Raw genomic sequence first — 12,880 nt, forward strand, 5'->3', positions numbered from 1 at the left:
TGATGATGCATGCATTGGAGTACTTGAGTTCAGGTTTAAAACCTAAACCACACCTGATTTCGTATATAATATTAAGATTATAAATGCATGGAAAAAACATAGCAGGGAGTCCCCAAATCAAAATTTTATCATATCCTGCTGAGTGACTCTCTTAAAAACTCAGTTAAGGCAAACTGCTCTCCATCGAAATTATTTCAAATGCTCTTTTATCATCTTACATATACTCCTTTCCTTTGATTTTGCTCTTTCATCTCGGCACAAAAACTAATTACTACTATTTTGTCTTAAATTATGAAAGTTCGGAAAAGTCTGGAAATTTCTTAAAAACAAAATGTGCATTAAGTTCTGTTCTGAAGGAACGAAAATCTCCCTTAAATAAATAACTTACCAATTTTATTAATTCTCAAAAATCAGACTCCAACAAATGGACAAATGCAAAACCAACCCGACCAGCTAGCTTGTCTTTTATGCCAACTTTTCAAATTGATCCACATACGTACACACATACATCGTGAGGTACACATAATATAGGATATGAATTATGTCTGTTGCGTGATCTTCTCCTCTCCAGCAGGCCAGCCAATAAGATGTGAACATAAATAACCCTTCCATTTTGAATATCAAAAAATTCTTGTCCGTCGTCCGTATATCCCACCTGCCCTCCCTCTTCTCTCTCTCATTCATCCATCCACACCGGAATACGTAACAGGGACAGTTCGTCCAAAATGCTATAATGAAACTAAACCTAATGTTCATCAGCAGCAAAGCCAAACGCTTTTATCCATCCAATCCACCATTGAACCAAGTTGGATTATGTATTTTATAATTCAACCATGCACACGCATTGCATCGGAAAAAGTGTACAACTCGGCTGGATTTTTCGACAAGGACCACCATTCGAAAGTCTCGTCACCACCACTATCATCATCCAGTCACATAAAATAATATTTAATCCAGGCCAGTCCAGCCTGCGAGAAACAGATGCTGGTTTTTACGTATCTACTTCTTGTTGAATATTAATATGAAACAATCAATTTTAACGTGTATGTAATTGAACAGGAATGGAATAAATTATTTTTTAAAAGAGCCACACAATCTTATTTATTTACAGTTTCATTATTGTCTTTACAGATTTACTCACTCATCATTTGCTTTAATTCATGATGTAAAAGTTAATCGAGCATTGTAAACTTCAATAAGTGAATTACTTACATACATGTCCCAATATAATCAATCAATTCAGCATGGCTAAATCCTATCCCAATATTTAATACCACCACCACCAACGAGTATTTGAAGCTAATAAGAAAAAAAGGGTTAAGTTAAGGTAAGAAAAACACCAATCAATCCATCGATTCACGATTACATCGATTGAAGCAGCACATCCAACGGACGATGGCGATCCAATCCAACCAAACTGCATCCCGAAAGAAGAAGGGTCTGAACATAAATATGTACAAAAAACACACAAAGTCATTGAATCTCTCTCATCCCGATCAGAATATGTACAACGTCATCCCGTATCAAGTTCGTTAGTCGATTTTTTCCACAATATTTAATAATTAGGGGATGAAAGGGTTCTAAATTAGCTCGTTTGACAAGTGATTAAGTCAGGAACAAAGGGAAGCCTGCGACAACAGGCATGGAAATGGGAGCCGATACGACACAGCGTATATACATACACCGATTTATTTCCATTATCATCCATCCATCCATTCTTTACCGAATTATTATTATTATCATATTTACGACGACGACGACCCTGATGCAAAACAAAGTCGGGAGAAACAATAAGAAAGCTTGAGCGACAGGCCGCGATGGGACGCGTTCGTAAATCTTTTGTTTAATTCGCTCAGATTTTTTCCATGTAAAAAAAAGAATTTTAAATGAATTGAACAATTCATTACGGGAATATGGGAAGTAGACCTCGATCCAATTATTGCACATATTCAGGTAGGAAAATTTTGAAAAAAAAATAATTATGCATAATCATAAAACGAAGTATGTAACGCAATCGTGATAATTAAGGGAGAATTTAATTAACAATTTTCATACCATGTATTCTACTCTACTTTCACCAACCATGATAAGCATTGAATTACATATGCATATGCATAAAGTCTGGACACGCACATCCTTCAAGGTGGACGTTTCTCTCTCACGGATGAATTTATTTCCACTTTTCTCAGCCAGCGTCACGTCAAGTTTTCCAAGACGTCAAAGGCAAGTCAACAAGGATGACATGGCATGCCAAACCAAACGAGAAGAAATGGACGACGATGAAGATTGGAGATTTTAGATTGGTTGTACTGCTTTGGGTGTCAGTCACTCGGTTTAATTTCCGTCCGTCGTCCATTCTCGACTTCCATTAATGATTAATTTCATTTCTTACACGTAAAGGTACATACCCAGCCATGCCATGCCATGCCTTGCCCTCACTTCATTGTTTGCTCGTAATTGGATCAATAAACCTGAACTTGAATAATGCAAGTAAATGATTCGAGCTTTTGAGTTAATTAAAATTTTAAATTAAATCCCATCCAATCCACCACTTACTTAACTTGTTTTGAATATGAACTCGTTTTTGTAGTATTTTTGTTGTTATTATTTTTCTGACTGCAACGCATAATGGACAGTTTATTTAATTCTCTGTATATAATCATTCATCATGCAAACAAAGAATGTAATGTAAACCAAAGGGAAAAAGTATTGCATAATTAATTCCTCCATTGTTTTCATCCATCTTGTAAATACAAGAACGACTTTCAGTCGTAAAATTTTTATAGCAAAATGCGACAAGAAAGACAAATAAATAATCAAGAAAAGAGAGGCAGAGATAATAAAATACACACTTTATGCATTTATTTCCACCACGAGAAGAACTGCAGCTCGAGAGGGAACATAATGATTTCGAGAATGCGATGAAACAGTGCAGAGATAATAAAACACAGCGTGATTTTCCCGTTGTAAATTGACCCCGACAAAACCAAAGACTGCGGGGAAAAGTGGTGGCATGGGCTTTGCTCGGAGTACACAAAACATGGGGGATGAAAAGCAAAAGCAATGTGGGGAATAATTTTTTTGGAAAAAAACTAGCGCAAAGTCTCAACTTTCGTACTGTTTTGGAACATAATTTTGATATCATTAATTGTTTGTTACATAAGTCGAGTCCACGATTTGCAGTTGCAGAACTGTACGAAATTCGGGTAAAAACCCGCATCCACCTAAAACAGACTACGTATCTGGTTGGAGAAAATACGTACGTATTTACAACAAACAGCCCACCGCCATGGATGCCAAACCCACAAAACTACGAAACTTATTTACTTTCTCCCGTATATAACTTTGCCGCAGGAGGAGGAATACAACCTTTTTCCTTACTTTAGCCCTAGTAGACCACTTACTTGGCAAACTTCCATCGTCGTTGGCGGACGTTGCCGTGTATTGATCGGGACGACGCGAAACCATGCGACATGACATCACGTTCCCGTAATAAGAACACCTTTTACTCAAGAAAGCCAAGTTTCCGGGGATGAAAAAGGTTGAGAATTTGGATGAAATGAAAACCACGACCAAAAATAAATTTTTATTCTTGGATTAAACTCAAACCCATATTTTATTCTGGTGTTTTTAGCTAATGGGAATAAGACAAGATAAGGTCAGTCTAGCGTAGTACTTAATGTTTTGTAACAAACAAATGTATTTATTTAGATACAAAGTTTCGGAGTAGGAGATAAGTAAATACGACTAGAAAAGAAAAATTGGAGACTTTTCTCTTCTTCTTCTTGGCCCAACCCAGTGAGTGATAAGTATTCCTTCGTTGTCTTATTTCACACATAACTTATCGCGGACTATTCCATTCTGTCGACAATAATAAGGGATGGGCCATTTCCAGCCAGAAACTTTAATGCTTGGTCTCCCCCTCGTATACGTATCATTTATTTTGTTTCCCTTCTCCTAGCCAAGCCCTGTATCAAGCGATGGATGGAAAATTCGAAAAAAACATATTTATTAATACAAATTTCTTATGAAAAACGATGATTTTCAGAAAATTGTAACTCCAAATTCAAAGTCACTTAGTGGATGAGTCGCAACAGATTTTAACACAAACATCAATTTCAGTCCAGATTTTGATTCTACGGCCTGATGGGCACTAGTCCTGCTTCGAGGCGACATTAATAATCCTGTTCCTGTCGATCAGCTCCGATTGCGGAGAGTGTTATTTATTGTCCGATCATCAGCAAAGGTAGGGCCATGCCATAATGTATGTATTGCTTGATGGATGTCATATACACACAGGTAAGATATGAACGAAAAGGTAACTATGTAAGTACGATAAAGCAATACCATTTTTTCCAAACAGGATGAAGATGAGAGAGACAAATGGAAAACACTTATTCAAATGCACAAATAAATAAATGCATCCATTGTTCCATCATGAAACAAATCAGACATGACTTTAGGACTTTTAGATTTATTTATTTTCCCCCCAAAGATAATTGAAAGTGGCTAAAAATATCTTTTAATAAGAAAGTTTGCTACGATGCAGTCATCTCATTTCGAATAAAAAATGAAAGTGTTCGGGCACTACATAAATGAATTTTTGCTGATTAAAGGAAAAACCCGCATGGATCATCTTGAAAAACAGTTCCATCACATAAAACGAGTGTACATTCATCCACAGAAATGCATGCAGTTGGCTGGATGGTTGTGTTTCTAAATAAGTAAGTAAGCAGAAGAAGAGTCAGAAATTCATGACTCTTTTTTTCGATTTTGTCGCAGCAGGGCGTCATTGCGTTGCATTATTGCATCGCTCGCTCGAATCCCATCCGTCCGTCCGTCGGTGATTACGACTCTTCGACTTGGATTCTCGTTGTGTTGGATGTGCATCCAAAAAGCGAGTAAAGTTATCCAGCCATATATTTCATAACTTTTGTGCCTGCTTGCCTGATATATTATTTATTCTTTTGTTATACTCGTATAATAATATTTATACTCTTCTTCGTTTAAATAATAATATGGGGCTGGATGCATGGCGATGACGGGTCTAAGTAAGCGTTCCGCTAGTTTGATAAATAAATTGAACTCATCTCCATCGTGCGTCACAGTAAAAGAGCGGACTAAAATAAGTACAATCTTCTCCTTCTTCTTAAGTCGTTCAATAATGTGAGATTACATTTTGAATATTTGCGTTGCTATAAAATATGTAAGGAGTAAAATCAAACTGGGTTTGGTTTTAAGAAGAGATGGAATGACATAATGTACAAAAAGAGTTTCTTTTTTCTTATTATCCGTTCCATCCGATCGTGCCGTGGTCATTTAGTTTAGAAGAATCAAAAAGTCAACTGGTATAAGGATAAGGAGTAATATGCGTATAGTACATGCACTTTGTTCAACGTCGCCTTTTTGTATGGATGTCCATTGTGGGGTATGGATGCTTGGCGTGAAGAAATATGTAGGTTGGACGACGACAAAGTTTGGTTGGTTGGATGGATTGAGGTTCAAAGTCACAACATTCAACTTGAAAATGTGTATATTTTTCTGGTATATTACTTATTGCGTTCATAGATTGCTTTATTGGATCATCGCGTCATGTCAGTGTGGAAAGGTTCCTTTGGTAAAGGGTCCATTGAAGGGTCCACAATTGACGGTATTGTCCAGCCTATAAATTAATAAGAGTCAGTTGAGATATCACTTCATCCGTAATATCATTTGAACAAATGTTTGGTACGTACAAAATTGCGAAAACCGACTATCGTAGCGTAAGTTCAGTCGATCAGTCTCATCTTAACAAATAGTATCGTAGTATCCTGAATTCTGCATACATAAGTGCAGGTTCCCTTCAATTCAACCCTCTTTGTTTGCCTTGACGGGTAATTTTTTCAGTTGCTGAAATAACAAAAGAGTTTTAAAAGTTTGTCTTGACTTTTCGGCAGAATATATGACTTTCTCCCCATTCTCTCCATTTCCTTCCTTCTTTTTCTAAAGAAATAGAAGATATCGACTGGTCCCAAATCCCCTCATATATTTATCCAGATAGCTGCGTCATTCAGACGTATTACTGGTTATTTTATCTTTATCCTATTGAATACATACACTCCAGTTGGTACATAATTTCCTAAACCTTTGGTCTCCCTATTACCTATCCAGGTTGGGTATACAGTTTTCCGTGAACATGACCATTTGTGGATACTTTACTCCATTGTGTTGATACTTTTCAATTTTTACATCACATTTCATCACACAAAAACTATCCAAATATCTGTATTTCAAATCCAACAAACAACAATCAGCACCACTCGTACGTACGTACGTACGATCTGTGTATAATAATAAATAAAATGGGTATTGACTTTTATACTTTCCTTTGTATTGTGTGTGGATAAGTGCCACTTAAGTTAAGCTTTGAGCACAAACGCAAATATATAAACAGAGAGGAGGACAAAAAAGAGAGGATAAATGGTAAATAGGTGAATTGTAGTATTCGTACATAGTAAAAGTCAGAATTTGATGTATAAATCACCCACTAACATACATCACAGGAAACGAAACAAGGTGACATTTTTGGCTTGTGGGAATTTTGTGCAATATGATTTCATGAAATAATTTTGCAAAATCAGTGGTGTATGTACAAAGTGGTCGTATATTGTAGTAGCAATTCTGTCTCATTGTCATCATTAAGCCCAAAGGGACACTTAACTCGATTTAATGTTATCATGTAGGAGGGGACCCTGTTGTAACATAACTTTGTCCCAAATCGGTTTACTTGTGGTTGGTTGTTTTAACTCATTTAGCGTCCCTGGAGAGAAGTCCTCTCAAACTTCACAGTTTACCCTTCATCATATTTACGTGTAACAACGAGTTGACCCAACTTTCAACTCGGGATCTTATTGTTTGTCTCGTTCTCTGAGATTTCATTTCATTATTATTGCTTCTTCCCTTTGAAATTAGATGACTGCCTGACGCAGAAAAAAAAACAAATTGCCACCTCTAGCCAAATTGAATTCCTCCTTGTAAAACAAGTCCCATAAAGTTAATTAATATGAGGAGGATTGACTGACGTATCGTTATCGTATGTATCGTAAACATTTACAAAAGGCGACTCATCCTAAAGCTTGGAGAGTAATTATCTATGTACGTACGTACATACAAACCTTTAGATTATGCAGTAGCAGTGGTTTTCCGCATCCAAAATGGAGAAACGTAATAAAAGACCAGACCACCCATAATTATTATTGTCTCCAAAACCAGTGTCACCGTTTTATTCCAAAATATTCTAAATCCTCTCCCACATACAATAGTTTGAACTATTTATGATAATTCCGAACAGGAAGACGCGATACATAAATAACTCTCGATGGCTTAAAGTGTTCCAACTTTTTTCTAAAAAAAACTTTTCCATGTAAATATTTAACGTTAAAAAGTAGGAGAAGATCATAACACGTTTTGAATAGCACAATGGCCACGATATCACATCACATCACACACGGGAGGAGAATGTAAAATTCATTTTTCTGAATTGTCCCCGCTGTGATGCGCTTGTGCTCAGCTGTGACCTTCTGACCTCATGCTGGCAAGGCTACTGTTAAATGTTGAGGTAACTCTGGCGTTGGCACTACTGACATTGAATTCTCAATGAATTCATGTAATAATGTGTGTGTGTGTAATGAAATGAAACCACCAACCAAGGAGGACGGGTCAGAGGAGAGGCATCAATTTCATGTTTTATATCATTTATTTAATTCAACCCGAAAAAAAAGAGTGGAGACCAACTGGAGTGAAGATGTGAAGTGAATTGATTCACTGGTATTGCATACTTGTAACAAATATGTGTGCAGTAGTGACCTTTGACATTTCATCCACTTTTAAATTCTATGGCTTCTGTGTGGTTTCCCCAAATATTCATATTTTTATGGAAATATGCACCAAATGTAAAAGGTTAAGGTTTTGAGATGTGTGGTTGCATTTTCAGGAATAATGGAGGCGTTTTGTTGAATGGGAAAGGTGACCACTGGGTGGACCTAGGCTCCATGAAGTTGCCAACCTACCACAGGGAGGCAACAATGAGATTCAATCGGGGGCTAAGGAGGGGAGGTTGTGTACTATCAACTCTCGGATCTCGATGCCCTTTGGATATTTTGTAGTGTCCCATGAATGAACAAGAACCCTGAAGTGGTTTAATGCCATGGCCACATTTGCGCCCGCCACACCCACTCAAAGGTGCCCAAAAATCGCTTTCACTCTAGCTTTCACTCATTCGAAATAACGCCAAACATCCAATTTTACTCCGATTTTCAAATTTCTTTCACCATTATACTCCCAGATAGTTGATCTCTTATATACAGCATCAAACTCAACTTTTTTGATGATTATCTCGCAGAAATAATTTGTTTTGTTGATTTCTACAACAATGCTCATTCAGAATTTTAAATTTTAAAAATACTAAAAATTCTGAAAAATATCCAAAGGGCATCGAGATCCGAGAGTTGATAGTACACAACCTCCCCTCCTAAGTTAAACGGATCAATTAACTGACAAATGAATTAGTACAACAACTCCCACCCATCACAGCGTGAATGCGCACCCAAGTTTCATCGTAACGAGACAATCCTAAAGAATATACTTTAAATACCATTGCTATTTTGAATAATTTTATTAACGATATTGCATTTGCACCAAATATGTGCTACATTTTAAGTGAGAAAGAGAGGAAATGGATAATTTCGTCGCAGTATAAAACGAAGCTGCAGCATCTAAAGTGCACACTCTCCCCGATAAATAATGACGAGGCCAAACTTCCTCCAAAAATATAATGCACAAACAACCATAAGACCAATAAATAAATGGCTTTTGTCTCCCTTTTCCACCACCCCACCAACCGACCAACCAAACATCACACCAGAACCACCCCACCTCCCCATCCGGCACAAGAGTGAGTGAGTAACAATGTAAAGTCACACTTCAAAACGATGGGTTCCAATAATAGTGGGATGCATACATATTTACAATAAGCCATATTTTTAAGTCATTCACTTCCGAATTTTGAAAGTCAACTTGTGTCTGGTTTCTAAAATCCAGTCCAAGAATTATAACATAAATGAGACAATTCAAGTCAAATCTGTCCTTTGATTTCGTGTGTTGATGATGTAATAAAAGTGCGGAAGTAGAAAGTGGTGGTAGGTGAAAGGGACCAAGTACCAAAAGTTGGCCGGAGAGCGAAATTACTTGATTGTACTTTGTGTCGCTCATCTCTAAAATTCGTGTTCTCTGTTCTTCTTAAAGGGGGACGAACGGACTGCCGATCTGCCTCGTTGACTACTTCCTCTTCTCCCCTCCTCCTCCTCCCCATCATTATTGTCCCGGGTGTGAGAGGAGAAAGTTAGTGAAGCTGGTGAAATAAGTGTGATTCTGCTGATGATTATGTTTTGACTGCAGTACGCATTTAATGCTGCTGCTCCATTCTCTCTGTCCCCACAATTCGGTCAATTTCACAAAACCGAGGGTTTTCTGTGTATAAATAAACGTTAAGGGCGATATCTGGAACGGACGAAGGGAAAATACATGGGTTGGGATACAGTCGTATGAATAGCTTTTAATGGGACCGGATAACCTTGGTTTGATTTATGAGAAAAGTCGAATGGCAGAGAAAATATGTATATATTGAAAATTGCAAGGTTCTTAGAAAGTATGCAGAACACATAAAAACATAGTAATTAAATATGTACTCAGTCAGTAAAAAACGCCAAAATTTTGAACTTGAACTTGAAGTAAATGAGTTAATCGAAAAATGCATGCAAAATATTAGACAAACAAACCTTCTATGAGATTCACAGAGTATGAGATTTACAAAATTATCTCTAAATCCCCTTGGTCATATTCAATCCTGTCAATTTAACATCCTAATAAAAACGGATGACCCGCATTTCACTACTAATCCACTCCGATAATTATACATAAATCCGACAAAGAAAAATCCATCGCCTCATTTAAATACGACTCACACAATGCAGCAGACGAGGCAATTAAGACCTTTTTCACTAATACATACATTATTCTTGATGTATTTAATCCCTATCTCCGAAAATCAAATAAACTTCAATACATATTTCTTCCAGCCTCGTGTTTGTGTGCGGTCGGGTCTCATTTTAGAATAAAACAGTTGGAGATCCCAGTGACAAAAAGTAATGCGAAATAATTAAATAAACAAAACTCAGCACACGTTTTGCGTGGGGACGATTTTATTAGATTTCATATTACACACGACGAGATTCATGTGCCTTTGGGATTGTCAACCAAAAACGGTACGACGAGGCGAGTTTATAAAATCATTACAGGATTACATTACAGGCTTATTGCTATATTTACTTTGAATATTTTATTTTATTTAAGTAAGGCACACAACACTCGCCGAGAGTCAAGTCGTCGTCGTCAGGCGTGCGTTATCTTCCTTCCCCTCCAGATTGCTTGATAAAATCATATTAGCGTTGTGTTTGCTAGTTTATGATGCGATTCCGGTGGTTGAATTGTATGCAGGCAGCCAGAGGTTTAGCTTTTCTCCCTCCTTTCTCTCGCCCAGATTTAATCAAAAGGCGATTTGGAGGAAAAGTGAATTTTCATTATGTGTACACACAGATCAACACGAACAATGGAAATGCAATGCACTCCTTCCTTCTCTCTAACCCTTCCGGATTTTCTGGCTGAATTTGACTGCATATGCACGAGAACGACGCCACGCCACACCAGAGACCAGACCACCGAGCAGATGAAATCAATGAGACGAAATCACACCGAAATTTAATAGTAGAAAGAACTCAGAACGATCATTCAATTTGAATTACACATGGGAATTATTTGATGCTAAATTGTTTGCAAAAAATTGTTACTTATTTGCAACACGCAGATACATTTACGGGGAGGACGTGACCAGTAATTCAATGAGATTATCTTCCCCCAAGATAAATTTATTCATTTGTATCCATTACCACGAAATGAGTGAAAACTGTCAACCCAATCCATCAGATTGGAATTGATTGCATGCACAGATAGGGTTCAATAAACGGTAGTGGGGTAATATCAACATAGATATTAACATATTATTGAATACTAACTAATACGTGTTACTGCGTACATACGTCGAAAAGAAACTGCCTGCAACAACTAACTAAAAGCTTGATTATACTGATATTTTACACGCATTACTTCGACGCATAAACAAATATAGCATTGGTCACTGGCTTCACGAGGTCCTTGAAAAAGTTCCAAGGCGGTTGCAGTTGCATCTTCATAATCGTCAATGAATCAGGATGCAGTCCCCCCGAGTGAGAGTGCACCGTGCAATTAAAAATGTTGCGTTGAATCGGAAATGAAAGTCTCCCACTGCGCTCCCCATGCGTCGCGGTGGCGGTGGCGCAATATGGACCAGCAAAAAAACAGGTGAGAGAGATCCAACTGCAACTGTTTCTTTCTGCCTGGCAACTTTTTTTTTACTTTTACATCTCGTCCGTGTAGTACATTACATTGTGTAAATAAATTCTATTCTAGTCTGGAGGAACAGATTGAGAGAGGCGTGTTTTGTGTATCAGCCAGGACTTCCAAGAATAGTATGCCACACTTTCAAAAAACAATTAACACACACATCATGAATATGACGACAAGGACAGAATTATGCGTGCATAGTATTATTGATGATTTGCTGACGAAACGGTTAAGTTGACATCTGCATGATTTGGTACAATAGGACTTCTCGAAATTATGGATTCGAAGGTTTTGATGCACGACGGGGGGATTTTATTTTGCCTTTAGTACCTTTCGGTTTAGTGGGTTTGGGTTTAACTTTCTTTTTCTTGTAAAGTCCGTGTTGAATCTAAGAGCAATTGATGGAAAATTAAAATTAAGTATTTTTTAATGGCATAAAATATGTAATTAACCGCACCATATACTTTCTCCACCATCGTTGTATCTTTCTACAACTGTAATACCTCCGCATGTGCTGAATTCTTTCTAAACGTTCCTGATTTTTCTCTTCTTCCCAAGGAATCAGTTCTTCAATTTGTCGGTGGATCTGTGTAATGGTCAATTTTTGAGTCTTAATTAAAGAAATATAAATTAATTAAAATTGGTACCAATTCCTCCAAGGCTGTAATTTTCTTCTCCTGCTCCGCAATGCTTTCCTCCTTTCGTGCTATCTTTCCCTTCATTTTGCTATCATCCAGTGCAAATTTTTCCTTCCATTGGGCAATCTGCTTATCCAACTGGGAGCACTTGAGCTTCGTCCAAGCCACGACGTTTTCGTACGCTTCGCAATCTCGTTCTTCGTACTCGCTGAGGCCCTCGATTTGCAGTTTTCGGTCCAAAACCTCTGACTTTTGGAGTCCGGAGGTGAAATCGTTGCGAGCTTTGAGCCAGACTTTGGCGAATTGTGAGTCTTCTTCTCCCTTTTGTTTGGCAAGATGAATTTGATCTTGAGGGAGAGAGGTTAATTTTATTAATTTAATTTTAATGATTTTCGAAAACTTTTAGATACCTTTAAGCTCGTTTAGAAGACAGAGTTGGTCCCTATTCCTGATTCTGCAATTTTCTTCTTCTTCTTGAAGCCGTTTCTCAAGTTGTTCCTTTATGGCTTGCATTCTTCCGATGTCCGATTCCAACATGACTGATCTGTCCTGACGACGTTCTTCCTCCTCGACAGCAATGCGTAAGGTGGAAAAGCTATTTTTATTTTCCAACTCTTCTCTCACATTTTCCACCGTTTGCGTGAGAAATTCTAAATCGTTTTTGAGTTTTATGAGACTATTTGTTCCCTTTTGCTCTACATTTTTACTAGCTTGTTCATCTTTTGATGCGATACTTTGATCGGAAAAGTTAATAATATTTGAATCGA

The 12,880-nt window shown here is 37.5% G+C and overlaps 1 long non-coding RNA gene across 1 annotated transcript; it reads right to left on the minus strand.

Moving 5' to 3' along the window:
* Positions 1 to 10,239: 10,239 nt before the first annotated feature.
* On the minus strand, positions 10,240 to 12,640 carry LOC118434548. Its single transcript, XR_004834102.1, has 3 exons — positions 12,524 to 12,640; positions 11,933 to 12,460; positions 10,240 to 11,863 (listed from the first exon to the last, which is right to left on the minus strand). It is a non-coding gene; the product is annotated as an uncharacterized LOC118434548 (long non-coding RNA).
* Between the last annotated feature and the right edge of the window lie 240 nt (positions 12,641 to 12,880).

Source organism: Folsomia candida, unplaced genomic scaffold, assembly GCF_002217175.1.
Source record: "Folsomia candida strain VU population unplaced genomic scaffold, ASM221717v1 Fcan01_Sc002, whole genome shotgun sequence".
NCBI lineage: Eukaryota > Metazoa > Arthropoda > Collembola > Entomobryomorpha > Isotomidae > Folsomia > Folsomia candida.